The sequence below is a fragment of the Dunckerocampus dactyliophorus genome, chromosome 2 (genome assembly GCF_027744805.1).
Source record: "Dunckerocampus dactyliophorus isolate RoL2022-P2 chromosome 2, RoL_Ddac_1.1, whole genome shotgun sequence".
NCBI lineage: Eukaryota > Metazoa > Chordata > Actinopteri > Syngnathiformes > Syngnathidae > Dunckerocampus > Dunckerocampus dactyliophorus.
The window spans coordinates 2,861,515-2,878,246 of record NC_072820.1 but is presented as its reverse complement, the minus strand read 5'-3'; the positions used below and the strand labels follow the sequence as shown (position 1 = coordinate 2,878,246).

General features: G+C 43.9%; 1 protein-coding gene across 9 annotated transcripts in view; it reads left to right on the top strand.

Annotated features, from left to right (window-relative positions):
- The window catches only part of LOC129171762 (cadherin-1), a 303,014-nt gene that overhangs the window by 67,137 nt on the left and 219,145 nt on the right, over positions 1 to 16,732 (top strand). For 6 of the 9 annotated variants that reach the window (XR_008566831.1, XM_054760803.1, XM_054760749.1 and 3 more), the window contains one exon: positions 13,288 to 13,373. The exons of the other annotated variants lie outside the window; for them this stretch is intronic. The gene's annotated coding sequence lies outside the window, so the exon portion shown is untranslated. The remainder of the gene's footprint in view (positions 1 to 13,287; positions 13,374 to 16,732) is intronic. 9 annotated transcript variants of the gene reach the window in all.

The following is a 16,732-nucleotide window of genomic DNA, read 5'->3' as shown; positions in this document are numbered from 1 at the left end:
CTTTGCGTGGGTATCTGTCGCAAAGGTAGCCCGCGTTTCTATGAGGGATTATTGTGCCTGTTGTGAGAAAATGTTGTTCTGGCGATCAAATTTGACCCTCGTGTGTCATACCCACACATTACAGTAACATTACTGACACCTAGTGGCCAGTGTAGAATATTACATTTCATCAGCGTCTTTGAATGCATCTTCTTAATGCCTTAGCTTGGAAAAGTCTGGACACCCGTAGCAAAAATATAATACAGTACAAGTACAAGTACAAGCTTGTTAGGCACAATATTGTAGAACACCCTAAACCGAATGACACCAAAATCACACGTCAAGAAGTCCAACAGTGTTGTAATCCACGGCTGAGGGTTGAATAGGACTTGGTTGGCAGATTTAATGGTGACGAGTGCCCTGAGCCTGAGCTCATTTATTGCCAACCGCCTAATGGAAGTGGACGTCCAACTGAATGTTTTTGTAGCCGTGGTGTAAAACACAAGTTTATATTGCATCAAAGCAGCCCCCTGCTGTAAAACCATGGCAGCCAGGTTGCAGACGGACTTTCTTTTCCGAGGGTAACTGTGGCTCCGGGGAGGCAGCGGTGGTGTCATTTTGTTGTCACAGTTTGACTTACAATATTGATTCTTTCTAAAAGGCATCCTATGGAAAATATGTCACGCTATTTTGTAACAGCTGTAACCGAAGGATGGATAATGGATTCGATTTTATAGCGATCTTCAAGGTACCCCAAGCGCGTCACGATGAAGTGAACGCATTATTCATTCGCTCCTCAGTCACACACTGGCGGTGGTTAACTACATCTGTAGACACAGCTGCGTATACACCGGTGCGGGCAGGACTGGAGGCAAGGTGGGTGAAGTGTCTTGGCCAGGGACACAGCGACAGCGATTGGGATGGAGGGAGCGAGGATCGAACCGCCACCCTTTTGGTTTCTGGATGGTTTTGCTGCTGTACCTCCTGAGCCACCGCCGGCCTATATGAAGCTGATACCATGCATCCATAATGCATGTAAAGCTAATGCAGTAGACCCTGCCAGCCGACGGGCATCGTACTGGCTTTTCCACCTTTCTTGACAAACTGAAACTAACCGTCGTCTGCACATTTACTGGTGACTTTTGCTGGATTTTTTACATTTTACTACTATCTCCTACTCTTTTCTAAAGCCTAGGTCACAACCGGTCGTACAGGCTCCTACGGCAGGTCCACGTGCTTCCTACAGCCGCTTACGTTTTTTGCAGGTAGCAAGACAACCTTCTGCACTTCGCACAGCTAACGTGTGTCTTTCTTCCGTTTTGCTGTTGACAGGTTTGGGCAAAATGTCAATTGTTTTTCTAACGTCACACTTTCGGAGTTTGTATGTGTGTCATGGGCCATGCGTGCACCCCACGTACGTAAATAGTACGTGGGGTGCAGAACAGCTTTAAATTGTTGACCCATTTGGTGGCCCCTGAAATCATTTTCATTCTGAAACACATTATTTTTCAGTTTTGGGTAAACTTACCTTTTTGACCACCTCTGGCACTTCAGCACTTATCTTTGTGGCATTTCAAGCTAGTCATTGGACTTGCACCACTTGAATTTCAATAAATTATTGGAACATTGGGACGTCCCAAAACCTTTCACCGGTGGTGTAAATGACAAGCGGAAACAAGCCAAGCTGATGACTGTGAGCCGAGGCGCACCGTACCACGCGTACCACAGCATGTATTGCGGAATTGGCCAGTAAAAAACGGAATTTACTGTTAAATGCGGAATCTCGCGCAAATGGACAAAATGTGAATGAAATGCTGCCATCGTGAGGAGAAGGAACGCGCGTGTGGGGAAGTATTTGCTCGGCGGACCGCACAAACATTACAAACACTAAACCGCCTCCCCCCGAACGAAACATCTTGAAATAGCGATAAACACCGGCGAAAGTTGGCGGAATGTCCTCTTACGGAGCGTGAATGGAAGCTAGCGGGCTTAGCTTAGTTTAGCATGCTAGTGTGGTTGTGTGTGTGTGTGTGTGCGACTCGGGTTGGATGAGCATATTTTCATCCTCTTTAATGTAAGGAGTGTTTTCCAATGCCTGATGATGACGTGCAGGTTCTGAGTGGAAAAAAAGAGGTGAAGCACGTTCTTCTTCTTCAATTCTTGCCCCCAGCTCATCATAAAAATATCTTATCTATGCAGTTGGAATTGCGTCGGTGAAGCGTTACACTTTGTTGAAGATTTTGCAGCAACGTGTGCTGTGGCTGCCATCCCATTAGGAAAGTTAGCCAGGCTACATCCATTTCTCAATTACGGGCCGAAATTGGCCATTGATTTATTGCATCAATAGAAAATAAGTATTTTCACATTTAATTAACAGACATTTTGTTCACTAACCCATAAAGCACACACACTATGCTGGTAAAATTAACTGTAAAATGAGCAGTTTTGGAGCTAGAGACCATAACACACACCGTGACGTTTGACTTACAGGGTGTACGTTGGGTGCGTAGTGATCTTGTTTCTTCATGGTCACCACAACTATGTTCCCCACGAGTGCGTAAACCCCCCCCCAAAAAACAAGCGATTTGGGGAACGCCACAAATTGCTCGGCCAAAAAGACATCTGGTTGCCATCTAGGCTTAACGGAGCTGCTGCGGTAATGTTGTGCTATGCTTTGACTACAATGACAATAAAATCAAATAAATTAAATAAATAAACATCCGCAAATCTTCCTTCCAGTAGCTAACAATCTAAAAAAAAAACCCAGCATTTTGTTAGCTAATACTCGCATGCTTTCATTTTGAAGCTTACTTTGCACTGAACAGGAAGCCACTGGGTGCAGTACAGTAGTTATGTAGCTTATGCTGACTGATGAAGTTAACCATACCACAACACCTGTCGCCATAAACGGATCCATCTTTCATAGGAATCACTCCCTTGGCTCTCGAATTTTGTGTCGACAAAAGCGTATGTTGATGTCGACCAAAGCAGGCTCGGCTGTTTTCATTCCTACTTTCTTAGCATTTAAAAAAATACAAACCTTCAAAGGAATAAATGAACAATTCCCCACAAAGCACCTGTTCCAAACTGGTGGCAGCTTGTTCATGAGACTCTCAGTCTGCTGTTATTCTTAATAATGCTTGAGGGAAATGGAGAAAAAACAAAGTTGTGATACTTTGCTCACCCGTTTTTTTCTGCTGTAGCTGTAGCCGAGCCCGAGTGGAGGCGGGTGCCAAACGCGTAGTGTTGCCACTCTGAGCGTTACAGCTGCCAGTGTACTTTATAGAAGCGCTCCATAGTCGCACAAAACAGTTTTTCATGCATTTAAATAAATAGCCAAACTTAGTGTACTTATCCTTCGGGATAAAGCTATGGATAACCTCCCACATCTCCGTGTAACAGCGCAGGGAATCCATGACCCCGCCATGCTAATGAACGCTAGTCATTAGCATTCAATCTTTATTAACGATGGCAGCGACAGTTGAACGGTTATGAACGTAAGAGCAGCCAATACTGGTGGTCATGATGTTCATTTTCACTTCCATGGCTTTCCTTTTCTTTGGCGCACAACCACTTGGATGATACAATGACGTGTAAGAGGTTAACTCATAAGCAGGCATGTCCGATATTGACTTTTGTGCCGATATCCAATATTGTGCAACTCTCAATTTCTGATTCCGATATCAACCAACGATACCGATTTGTGTAACATCACATATCTCCTGTCGTGGAATTAACACGTATCCGTTGTGAAACTACGGCGTCAGCAATTAGCTTGTCAACGTGGCTGTAAACAACACCTCGCGTAAGCAAACTACCGTGTCCGCCTGCCGCTGTTTCCGTGTTTTTTTTTACATTCCCGCTACCCCGTAGAAATATGCATGTGCACAGGAATCGTGTTTTCCACGATGTCGGCAAATTATGCTCTCAAAACGATGCTATAATGGCCAAACACATGCAGCCTACGGGCCAAATGCTACCAAAGGTAATTGTTAAGTCTTACCTGTGAAATGCTGTTCCCTGGGATTTGGTTTGCAGCTTGGGAATGAGGCATCTTCTCCGCATCCAACGTTGATGTACGGCTCAGCGCTCGTTGCGGCGTCTACATATATATGTCTCTGAGCTACCCCGCTCACCATTAGCGGCGTTTTGACAACCCACCTCGTCTCGCCGCCCCCAACACGGTTAAGCAAAACATCAGCTCATTTTTTTTGTCACTATAGAGAAAAAACACATACCAATATTGACCGATATGACGTTTTTATGCTAGTAACGGCTGGTCAATATTATCGGACAACCCTACCAATAAGCCATGTTGTTCTTCTTCACTTTAGCTTCACAGGCATACGCTGTATTCATCCGCCCATTACGAGGCACACACGGCGTATTCTTCCTCAGGCATGCGATGTGACTAGTTCCCGAGCGAGTTTTGTATTTACGGACCAAAATGACAATTTTCGTTAAAGTAAAACGAGGACCACCTGTACTAAGACGGAAGGGAAAAGTTGTTGCGCTGCAATGACATGCATTTCGCAATCAAATCAGGGTTGTTGCTCTTACTTCAGTGGTTCGCTGTCATGATCCCCCTCTGGAGGACAGAGTTTTTTTTTAACGCCCTGCCCCACTTTGAGATACTACAGTAATCCCTTGCCGCTTTGTGGTTGAACATGGCCTATTATTAGTCACAAAATGCATATGTAAGCAAACTGTACGTATTTTTTTAGCTTAAATTAAGCATTTTTAAGCGCAAAAATGTCTAAATAAAGTAAAATACAAATATAAGGCATTCAGAAGACTCATTCAAGGAGGTTGTGACGATATGTAGTATTCTACACTGGTCACTAGGTGTCAGTAATGTTGCTGTAAAACAGCAGGCACAATAATCCCACACCAAGCTAAAACTCAACCCCGGATTCCTGACGTCACTTTGACGTCCGCCCTCCCACTCAGCTCCCCAAGCACCGGAGCACATTTACAGCAACACGCAAGTCTTTTTATGTCTACTATATTGGGTAATAGGAGTGTAAAGGTGACTATAGGGGTGTTATTTCATGTCTAGAGCGCTCTAATAATGTTAAAAAACATATTTAGAAATTTAAACAGGTTTTCTATGCTCTAACTATGAAAATATTCAATGTATAAATAAGGAAGGAATGCAGTAATATAGTTTATTAAAAGATCAAGACAGTAGTACCTCGCATAACGTAAACCTCCTTTTACGTAAATTCCACTGAACGTAAACAATTTATGTAAAGTTTTTGCATCGTATTACGGAAGTCATATAACGTAAAACGTAAAGTCGGCGCAAGTTTTTTTTCTTTTTTCAATCACCTTTATTAATGCCTCAAGTCGGTGCAAGTTCAGACTAACACTTGGTGACACCTTCTGTCCCTTCACGCTCTCATTGGCTGATTTTCGGGACACCGCCTCCGCTCTCATCTCATTGGCTGACTTATACAGCGCGTACGTGAGTTTGTATGAGAGACAGGCTTCTCCCTTCAACCTCCCTTCCTCATCGTAGTCGCCCTTAAACTAGTTGATTGTTTTTGTTTTTCAGTTTGATTCATTTACAGTAATCTTATGTATTACCTTATTTTATATTGGAATGTTACTCTACTATGTTTATGCTAACGTTTTCTTATATTTTCCCACCATATTTGGTGGACTTTGAATATTTTGAAGGGCCAAAGGGGTGAATTTGGGAAGATCTTGGAATGGATTAGGCTATTTACATGTATTTAACGCTTCGTATAACATAAAAACCTTATAACGTAAAGGTTCTCGGAACGGATTATTTACGCTGTAGGGGCGTCTACTGTAATAATAATGTATCCTTAATTTTCCCCGTAGACGATCAAGAAGATACTATTCCTCGATTCCCACCTACGATATTGGATAATAGGAGTGTAAAGGTGACTATAGGGGTGTTATTTCATGTCTAGAGGGCTCTAATAATGTTAAAAATGTATTTAAAAGGTGCTAAACAGGTTTTCTATGCTCTAACTGCAAAAGTATTCCAGTTATTAATATGGAATTCTACTTTGTGGAAACTCACTAATCATGGTCGGGTTTGGAACCAGTTAACTTCGATAAACGAGGGACGACTGTATTTAGAATCTGTTCATATTTATTTTTCTGTACAAACCACTGTATAGGTTGCTGGCACCAGCATCGCCCAAGCGTGAATACAGACACGAACAGACCTGCCAACCTTGAAGAAGCTCCAGTAGTCCCCCCCGCCCCTGCCCTGCCTCACATGCCACCCCTCCTTGCGCCCCCCCGCCTTACTCTGTTTGCTGGCTTTTGCTGTTTGCCGCACTTTCTGCTGGATTCATCAACAGCAAGTGATGTGATGATGCGCGCGCAGGCCTGAAAGACGGCCCACCTCCTGTTGCTGTGATTACGCCAATCACTTTCATTAGCATTCCTCGCCATTAATGTGATTTCTCATGCTCGCTTACATGCATGCTAATGACTCGCGCACCCAGCTCGTGGTTGATTTCCGTAAAGAAAGAGCAGAGGACAGTTTGTGCAAGACCTCTGATACCGAATGAACCCCCCCTAATCTCATCAGCGTATTCCTCATCAACATAGAACCACTTCTGATGAACAACAACAATCTCACTAGCATTTATCCACAACGTAATCAGCCTTTATCAGTCTTGGCTCATGTGACTCATCTCTCATCTTCCCAGCTTCCCAGCTGAAAGAGGTGGTGGTGCTTTTGGGATTACAATACGTCAATACCCCCCACCCCCAGCCTTTCCTCCAATTTCTGTTAACTTTGTAGCTTTTCATCATGCGCGCAGCTTCTTTATACGTATGTTTATCCCACTCGGGCTAATCTTCATCCACTCCCGCTCACGCTCTGCATTAATGCCCATTGTTCCTTTTATCTGACTCTTATCGTCTCCCACTCTTATGTGTCTCTCGGCTTTGCTCAAGGTTTCTCTTTAGCTGCACATTAAGCGTGTACTTAAAAAGAACAGAATGAGTGCAAGGGGACTTTTGGGACACTGGCGGGCTGTGGCTGAATGCAAGCGCTGGCATCAAACGTAGAGGCCGAGGGGACATTTTGGATTCAGAATATATGAAACAGAGAATCATTTCATGCTTTGGGTAACATGATACTATTGTGCAGCCGTTCTTTGTACTATTCCATGCAGATGCACGGCAACAAGTTATTCTGAGAAATACTGCACAACATTTTATTAAGCTGTGACAAGAGTCCACTCGAGCCCGTTGTGTAAAGCTGCCTTTTGAGAGTGTATTCAGGTTGTTTTTTTTTTTTTCCTGTTGGATCGCACTAAACCAAACACACTGAGGCTGAGGTCATGAAATGCACGTTGTGAGCTGTTTTTCCTTTACTTTCTGTTACATATACAGTACAACATATTTCCATGCAAATTATCTCCTGAAGTTTAGTTTTCTTTAGTCCTCAAGGCTCACTTGCACAGCCTATTTGTTATGATTAGGCCGAGATGGCATCGTGGTAATGACAAATGCTGGGATGAATATTCATTAGTTGCTCTCCGTCCACTGGGATTTTTCAAATAGGAAAGTGGAAAAGGTGGCGAATGCATTATTCCAATCAATGTGTGCTTAAATGTAAAGCGCAGTGCTACTTTAACCCTCTGGGGTCCCTTTAATTTCCCCCCAGCAGGGGGCCTCAACCAACGGGCCCACGGCACAAGCTTTCAAGTGCAATGATAAAAAAAATACACTTAGAGCAGATTTCCATTTGTAAATAACGATATCGAATTTTATGTAAATGCATATCAATTTTGGAAATACGGGCCGTTATTTCATTTCAAAAAATAATATACGGTGGGAAATCCCATAGCTTTTGCTTGTTTATGTTGTTTGTTGCAAGCGGCGACCCGTCCCACTTTGTTCAACGATCCTTGAAGGCACCATTGTGCGGGTGCTAAATTTCCCCCAGGCTGTATGGATAGACTACTATACTGTCGTATTTGGTCCCACATGCTGATACTATGCGCTGATATGATGTGCGATGTATATTTGACTGAGAGATCTAAGCAAAAAAGTAGGAACAGTTTTTGGAAGTAGACTTCTTTTTTTGTCCTGGGTGAGGGTGGGAAATTTGGCCTGGATGTCTGGTTGGCCAATAGGAATTTTATGATTTTTCATGAAGAAAAATAATCTCAGGCGAAATCACACCGTATGGAGTAACACAACCAAAGTTCTGAGCAAAAAACAGGCACGCACCTGCCAGAGCCAAAAAGTTTGTCCATCAGCCACAATCGTCACGTGAAACAGGAGCCTTTCCCTTTTCTGTGCTTTTTCTGGGGGGGGGGCGTATTCGTAACTTGATGTCATGTAAAATCTGATTAAGATGCACCTTCTCGCATGTGGAAATGTGTACTCCTGAAAACGCTGTTACAAAGAGAGTCCATCATAACGAGGGCAGAAAGTTCAGCAAACGACACAAAAATGCAGAGAAGCCACCTTTCTTGGTGTTTGCGGACCCTGTCTCTAGTTCGCAGTGGGCAACAACAAGCGCAATTTCTATTAAAAATACCAGTTAAAACATTGTTGGAACTGGAAAATGTGAAATGCAGAAATGAGAAAACTATAGATCGGTCATTCATCTAAATGCTCCAACTGCATAAGTGCTTAAGTGTGTAAGTATTCAACACCATAAATATGCCGCCAAGACTACAAAACCTGCTCTGTTGCAAGAAAAAAGTAGCATATAAAGAAAAAGTCTGCAGCTCGTATTAGAATTGGTTGACACGCGCCTGCATCTGCCGGGGGCTCCACGCACCTCGGCCTGTCTCACCGTCCCTGCCGCCCTGTGATGACTCAAAGGTGAACAGCCGAGGTGTCCCTGGCCCCTCTCCACCCTGGTTCTCCTGAACTCCAGAGAAGAACAGTGCAGCGGAACAATGAAGGACACATACAAGCATGTGCAAACAGATTTGGTGTACTTAGACATCAGAAGCATTATTTTCATTATGACTGACCCTGAAGATAAGCTTTCACTGCTTTTCCGTCGTTTTGTTTTCAACTGTTTAGGCCTTCATGCGCACTCACACAAGTGGAGCGAGTCACGTGGTTGAAACCCAGCAATAATGCACATAACGGGATTCACCCCAGAGTAGAGCCGCTGCTCCTTCACGTGGAGAGGAGCCATCTGAGGTGGCTCGGGCATCTAGTCCGGATGCCTCCCGGACGCCTCCCTGGTGAGGTGTTCCCGGGCATGCCCAGCCGGGAGAAGGCCCCGGGGCAGACCTAGGACACGCTGGAGGGATTATGCCTCACAGCTGGCCTGGGAACACCTTGGTGTCCTCCCGGTGGAACTGGAAGAGGAGGCTGGAGACCGGGACGTCTGAACTAGACTGAGACTGCTCCCCGGCACCCGGATTCGGTTAAGCGGAAGAAAATGGATGGATGGATCCATCTATTTCGCCTATAAAGCCCTCTAAAAAAAACAAAACTCCAACAATGTTTTATATACCTGCTGTAACCATGTAGTAGCAGACCACATGTTATTCTTAGAGTATTTTTATTTCTGTCCTGGGCGCAGTGATTTAACAGAGCGCATAGACACTAACGCTACTTCTGTTCACAACAACAGCAACAAGAGCGTTTTTGTGTTTGCTATGGCAGCCGCCGCCGCCAGCGATGACTACTTCGGGGCAAACGAGGATCCAGAACCTTATCTTTTCTAGCCTGAATATATGGAGGATGAGCTACAGGTTTTAGAAGCTCAGCTGGCAAGAAGGGAGGGAGACACGACTACTAGAAAAGTTGTAGTTCCTACAATAACGATGTCGCTGTAGCTTGGTGCGTATCAGGGTGGGCAAACTGCGGCCCGTGGTCACATCTTTCCAGCCAATCGTCTTAGTCCGGCCCACCGGGCATTTCTAAGTTCCTTTTTTAAACCTTTAACATGGAAAGTGTAGCTGCCAACGTGACTCGCAGTGCTACTGTGGCACGCTTGAGTCGCCAAATTAGTCAGATGCAACCTGAAGCTTGTGCAAAAAAGTCATCCAACACGACACGACGCACAAAGTAACCTGCCGACCGCACCATGTGGGCATAGCAACACATTTCTACACGCAATACACAAAAAAAACACCCATATGTTCTTGCCGCAAGGCATGCTGGGTAGCCTCTGGAGCTCTTTCTCTTCTTTTGCCGCGTTTGTTGCATTTTTTTCTTAATTGCAAAATACATTGAGGAGGTCGTCAGAGAAGCAAACAAGGAGGAGTTAACATACTCTTGATATTCTATGTGTTATTTCTCATAGCCCATGTTGTTGTTGCCGCTGGACTACCCAGCATGCCTTGCGGGCATTTGGAAGGAACAGTTTTAAGTCACATGGTGTTGCCACCTATATTTAGACGGCCCCTCCACCTAATTTTTTAACCCAATGCGGCCCGTGAGTCAAAAGGTTTGCCCACCCTTGTTGTATCTGCACGTCACGGCATCTAAATGGAGCGTCCTTGGTGTTTTTGTTTTTTTTTAGAGGGCTGAAAGGTGAAAGAGTTGAAAAACTGCCAGCAGGAGGCAGCTACCTGGAACACACAGAAAAGGCAAAGACGTGTGTTTTGTCTCACATATGGGTTGTGGATGATGGTCCAAATCCCCCCCAAAAAGAGTGCAGCTTTCCTTTAAAACTTTGAGTTAGTCAAAGTCAAGCTACACCGCCATAAACCACCTTTATTTAAGCAGATCAGATGTCGCATCCTTTCTTTCTGTGTGGTACCAGACGATTTGTATGTCTATTTTTTGTTATAACGTCAAAAGAGAGCGTTGGTTGGGTTTTTCAAAACCAACATGACTGTGCTTGGGCTTTTTAATGCGCCGCATTTTACTGCAATGCTTCGCTTCAGCTCTTTTCTGTGCTCTTAACCGGTGTGTTGCAATGAAGGATTGAAGTTGAAAATAACTTCAGGTGTGCGCTGAGCATCGTGTTTCCACCTTGCTCGCGCAGCTTTGACACGCACCAAACTCTGCTTTAAAAAGGGGATGTTGCTGCTTTTGATGTGAAGCACACGATTTTCACATTGGTTGACCTTTAACTTTGTAGGTTATTCATTCCCCTCAATGTTGTGCAGCAGGGGTATCCGAAAGGGCGGTCCGGGGTCGTTTTCCGCCCGCAAATTGTTGTTTTTTTTTTTTTGTTAGCCCTTTACATATTCCAGAGATAAAATAAGTTACTTTTTAATGAGACTCACTGGTACCTGGGTTCTCGTTATTAATTTGTTCTCAAAGGGCAGACAAAAACCAAAATTTAGAACAGCCGAGGCAATTTTTCCCATTGGAAATGACATAAATCCAATTGATCCTTTCTTAAATAGTAACAAAAAATACATGTTATAGAGAATAATTACAGTTTTACATGCAGAATAATGCATAATAATAATAAATGACAACTGGACGGGTGTTTTTGTGGTAACGCTGATCAGTGAAGGATTACTGTACTTTGTAGCTGCGCCAGATACAATAAATGTAAAAACTGTACTTTTGAGTTGAAACAAATGTTGGTTACGTCAATAAAAGTATAAAAAAAGGTATGAAAATGTATTAGCAGTTTAGTAGCAGTTATTAGTAAAAAAAAAAAAAAGGATATTTAAGCAAACTGTACATAAATTTAGCATTTTCAAGCACAAACATAGCTAAATGAATGAAAATTCCAATCTAAAACTAATCTAATGTAAGTGTAATACAGTATCTGTGACGTGTTGTGTGCGCCTTTAAGAAACGGGGCCTGGGAAGTGACGTGTGTGTGACCTCTGGTGGCTCGAGTTGACTGTTAGCTGAGTGCGAGCAGCGAGTTAGCGGTTTAGAGAGCGGCCGACAGCAGCTCCTGTGTTAATGTTCACTGCATGTCTTCTCTTCTTGTTAATAAAGTGACTGAAGTGCATCGTGAGGCTCTCCTGAACCACAAACAGCTGCGGTAGAGTATTATTGTAGTACTCTCTAGGTGTCTGTTACATTGATGACAGCCTCAGTCTATCTCATCTTAATCATGCTGGCTTATTGAATCTTATTATGTCTGCTATATTGGGTAATAGGAGTGTAAAGGTGACTGTAGGGGTGTTATTTCATGTCTGGAGGGCTCTAATAATGGTAATAATCATACTTAGAAAGTCATAAACAAAGTCATGTTTTCTATGCTTTAACTTCAAAAATATTCCATTTATTAATATTAAATTATACTTCATGGAAATTCACTTTTCGCGGTTGGTTCTGGAACCAGTTAATCGCGGTAAATGAGGACGACTAATTTCTGATTACCACCTTGACTTTCAATCAATTTCAATATAAATTTGTCGGTAAAACAACACACAATGAAAATCCTAGTAATCAAATGTGTCGTAATATCATTTGTATGGTTTCACAGTTACAGGCGGCCCTCGGACGGCAACCACACCTGCGGTGGGGCCCACGGTGAAGACGAGTTTGATGCCTTTGCATTAAAATATGGGACCAAACCGAAAGATGAATTTTCTGTACCGTTACATCCCCAAGTAAAATGCTCGTTTTGAACGACTCGTTCAATACTCTTCGACAGTGAAGCACCGAGACCAAGTGTAACGGATGTCACCTGGTGCGGATGTACACTGGTAAACTTCTCTGCCTGACACCTGAACTTATTCAATATCAAAGACATTTTTAGAATCCCGTGAGGAAATTTTCACACATGCACCCGCGCACACACGTGCACACGCATGCACACACATAGTTCAGTTCCAAATGTGAGAATTAGAAATAGTTCATGGTGTTATATTTGTAAATACATCCTTCTATTGATGTAAATCCACCCATTTTTGTGTTGTCTATGTTGGTAAAGTTGTTTAGATATTTGAGCTGTCACAAAAGCAAAAAATATTTGTGTCAAAGTGAAAGTTATGCTTAAAATGTATCGTTTCACAAGAAGCTGTTTTTCTAGTTGGGAGCTGATATTTCCCTGAAACTTACTTAATGTTCTACAGCTGATTACTAAAGAACGGAAACAGGCAGAAACAAAGTTTTTTTTTCTGATGAAAGATGGGAGTCTAATCTTTCTTTTGGTAGGTTCTATGTTTCTATGTTTATATCACCATATACTCTGTGGGCCTTGAAAGATCAGTAAAAACGGTCTAAAATAGCCGGCACTGAAGAGGTTGTCTTTTGAAATAATGGCTGGGATTGAATGAGTTGACAGTCGCGCTGGACGTCGAGCTGACACTCTGGGCTTTTAGCTGGACGGCTGGAGCTCTGCAGAGCTGTAAAATACAGAAACATAGAGAAACCTATCCATCAGTCTACTATCGATATGTTTATGCTCTGCAGGGTCCACTGACGCTCATCCCAGCTGACCTCGGGCAAGAAGCAGGGTGAACCCTGGATTGATAGGATTGATCGGCCGTCAATTGCAGGTGAGACGAGCCCAAACAAAGTCTCCGGTGGGCCACAAGCAGGCTTGACCTCGGCAGTTTGTTCACGACTTCAACGACTTGGAGCTTGAGGAGAGCGAGACGGAACTGGGAGGTAGATGGAAGGAAAGCAAGGAGAAGAAGGAGGAGGGGGTGTGCGAGAGATCATTGAGGGAGAGCGAGAAACTAATTCTCACTTCACTCTGGGCAGGAAGATTAAGGAAGATTAGAGTGATCGAGTGAGGAGGGGAGAGAGATGGAGTGATAGCTACCGCCGCATGCAACAGAAAGATCTTTGACTGCTTAATGCCCAGAGAGAGCGACAGAGAGGGGGAGATTATGAAACAGAGCAAAATATGGAATGACTGCACCGAGAAGGAGGAAAGGATGAATGGATTGATAAGCACGCTCGTCATTCGGGCACAGAGGGGTCCTAATAGCAGTGATCTGCAAGCGTATAAACCGTATCTGCTAGTGTGCCGAAATCCATTGCTGGGGGAGCGTGGATACAAAATCCAGGTCATCTCCATACCTCTCCAGCAGTCGGATACTTTCCTTTGGGATTCATTCGGCAACTCTCTTTTACATTCTGTTCTTTAGCCTGTAAAAAAATAAATAAAACCCCAAAACAATATTTTCCATTCCCTCCACCGACATCTATTTATTCAGTCTTTTGACTGCAGCTGCAGAAATTTCAATAGCTATAGGCTGCTGAATATGTTTAACGAGAGCGAGGGAGGGAAGGTAAGCACTAACTTTACAAAGACGTCCTGTATGTGCATGAACGTGCGTACACGGTGCGGATGGGTACACAATACTTTGATGTTTTCCAACGTATACACACTATAACACTTGGAACTTTCTATAGGAGAATGACGAAGGAAAGAAAGAGAAGGGGAAAAAGAGGAAGAGTTCTGCAGTGGTAGACTCAATCCGTCATGCAGGATTACAGTGTAAGCTTCTCCACAGCCTGAGATGTGGATTTTATGCGAGAAACACATGGCTTTTCTGAACACAGCAGCTCCGCTATCCCAGCACCATGTTAGAGACAAAAGCAAAGGGTGGAGGAAGGTGGAGGATGGGGGGGGTTCTGCTCCTGCGGTCCTCATTGTGTGACGCCTGCCTTCCAAATCCCAGAATCCTTCGAATCAGAGCTTCCAGGGGACAAGTTTGAGTACGATTTTACCTCCCACCTCTGTATCGGAGGTGGACTCATTACCGCACCTACACAGAGGAAGAGGTCACCTGCAAAGGAGACTTTCTGCCTGTCCCGTGTGCATTTCTGGCTTCGAGGGCTATTTTGGTCCTCATCGTCCCTCAAGTATTTATCCGCATATACGGTCCCAGCGCTGCACTGGCTGCAGAACGTCAGGAATACACGAATGCACCCTGCAAAAAATAAAATTAAAAAACGGCTGGCTAACTTTGATCTCATACATCACCCTGCAACACACCACCGACTTAGCAGTTAGGAAATCTTCCCTCAACACACACCCACGGCCCTCTTGTACTTCTTTGAACTACCACGGAAGAGGAGACAAATATAAACAATGCTGCCACAAATATCATTGGGAAAGAAAGAAAATAGGCCAAAAGTGAACTTTTTGCCCACATAGCAGAGGCTGCCTCTGCACACACAGCTCCCGGTGCTGGGCTCTGTAATCTATTCAATTCGGAGCCAAGGTAGCATCACCTGCTGGAGATAGCAACAGAAGCCTTCTCCAAAAATAAAACATATATAATGGTGGAGGTGGGCATACGTTTGGAGCGCTCCAGTGCTGGTCACAAATAGGAGGGTGGTTTCAGACGGGGCACACGCCGTAAAAACTGTGCCAAACAAATCATATGAGTGACTGACTCATCGAAGACAGCAACAACAACAACAAAAACTATTCTAACCTAACTTTCAAAAACCGGCAGACTCCGGTGCCAGCTGGGTTGCGTCTACGCTAATTCCCATGAGATGCTTGTATCAGGACACGGATGCTTTTCATCCACGTGACCAGGAGAACGTCAGCAAAAAGCTAAAGCAAATCAATTTTAGGAAAACCAAAGATGGCGGGGGCAGCAGCCTAAGACGAGAAGCTCGGACTTCTCTCTCCCCGGCTGATTTGCCGAACTCCTCCTGGAGGATCCTGTGGCGTTCCCAGGCCTGTTGAGAGACATAGTCTCCCCAACGTGTCCTGTGTTTTCACCGAGGCCTCCTCCCGGTCGGATGTGCCCTGAACACCTCCCCAGGGAGCCGCCCAGGAGGCATCCTGACCTCATCTGGCTCCTTCCGGTGCAGAGGATCAGCACTTCTGCTCCAAGTCTCTCACGGATGACAGTTCTTCTCACCTAATCTCCAAAGCCTTGGTCTCAACCGGACGTACGGTTTTGTTGCCCGTGCGATTTTTGGCGTTCCCCGTTTGTTCGTTGAGAACGTAGTGGCCATGAAGGAGTAAGATCTCGCCACGCACGGAGGATGTACGAAATGTCTGAACGTGTGCGTTGGCGGCACTGATTACGAGTTGGCAGGTGCGACGTATGAAAAAGCTGACATTTTGCCCAAACCTGACACCAGCAAAAGGAACGAAAAACACATGACGCACAAAGACGTACGAAATCATTTTGTTAAACAGAAGACGAGATGTGACAAGCTTGGCACCGTTTGAAGGCTAACACTGAGCCTTTCCAACAGGACAACTATCATCCACGCTTATGCTGGAGCACAGATATGTCCATATTGTCCATCTACATTTTCTCTTTATTATTTGACTTTATTCTCGTAAAATTACAGCACTTTTGTCCATTTTGCTGTTTTTTTTTTTCCAACCATTTAAAGTTCCTTGGACATTTTCTTCTCATAATTATGACTTTATTCCCGTAATACTACGACCTTATTCTCGTGAAATTAGGACTTTTTCATCGTTAAATAATGTATTTTTTTTTCTATTCGTATTTTTTCTTTATTTTTGTAACTCATTCAAAAGACAACCCCTTTAGTATCGACCGTTTTGACTGATCTTTCAAGGCACAAAGAATATTGTGTTCCATGGTTATATAAACATGGAACCTACCAAAATAAACATCAGACTCCCGTCTTTCATCAGAAAAAAAAAGGTTTTTTGTACCTTTGTCCGTTCTTTAGTAATCAGCAGTGAGAACATAGGTGAGTTTCAGGAAAATATCAGTTCCCAACTAGAAAAACAACTTCTTGCGAAAAGCATAGCTTTCACTTTGACATATAACGTGACGTGCATATTAAGCAAGCTACAGCGACATTGTTTTTATTGTTGTTATTAGCATTGTTACGCCCAAGAACTACGTTACTGGTGTAGTGACACCTCGCCACGCCACACCGGCGAACTTTACCACACACT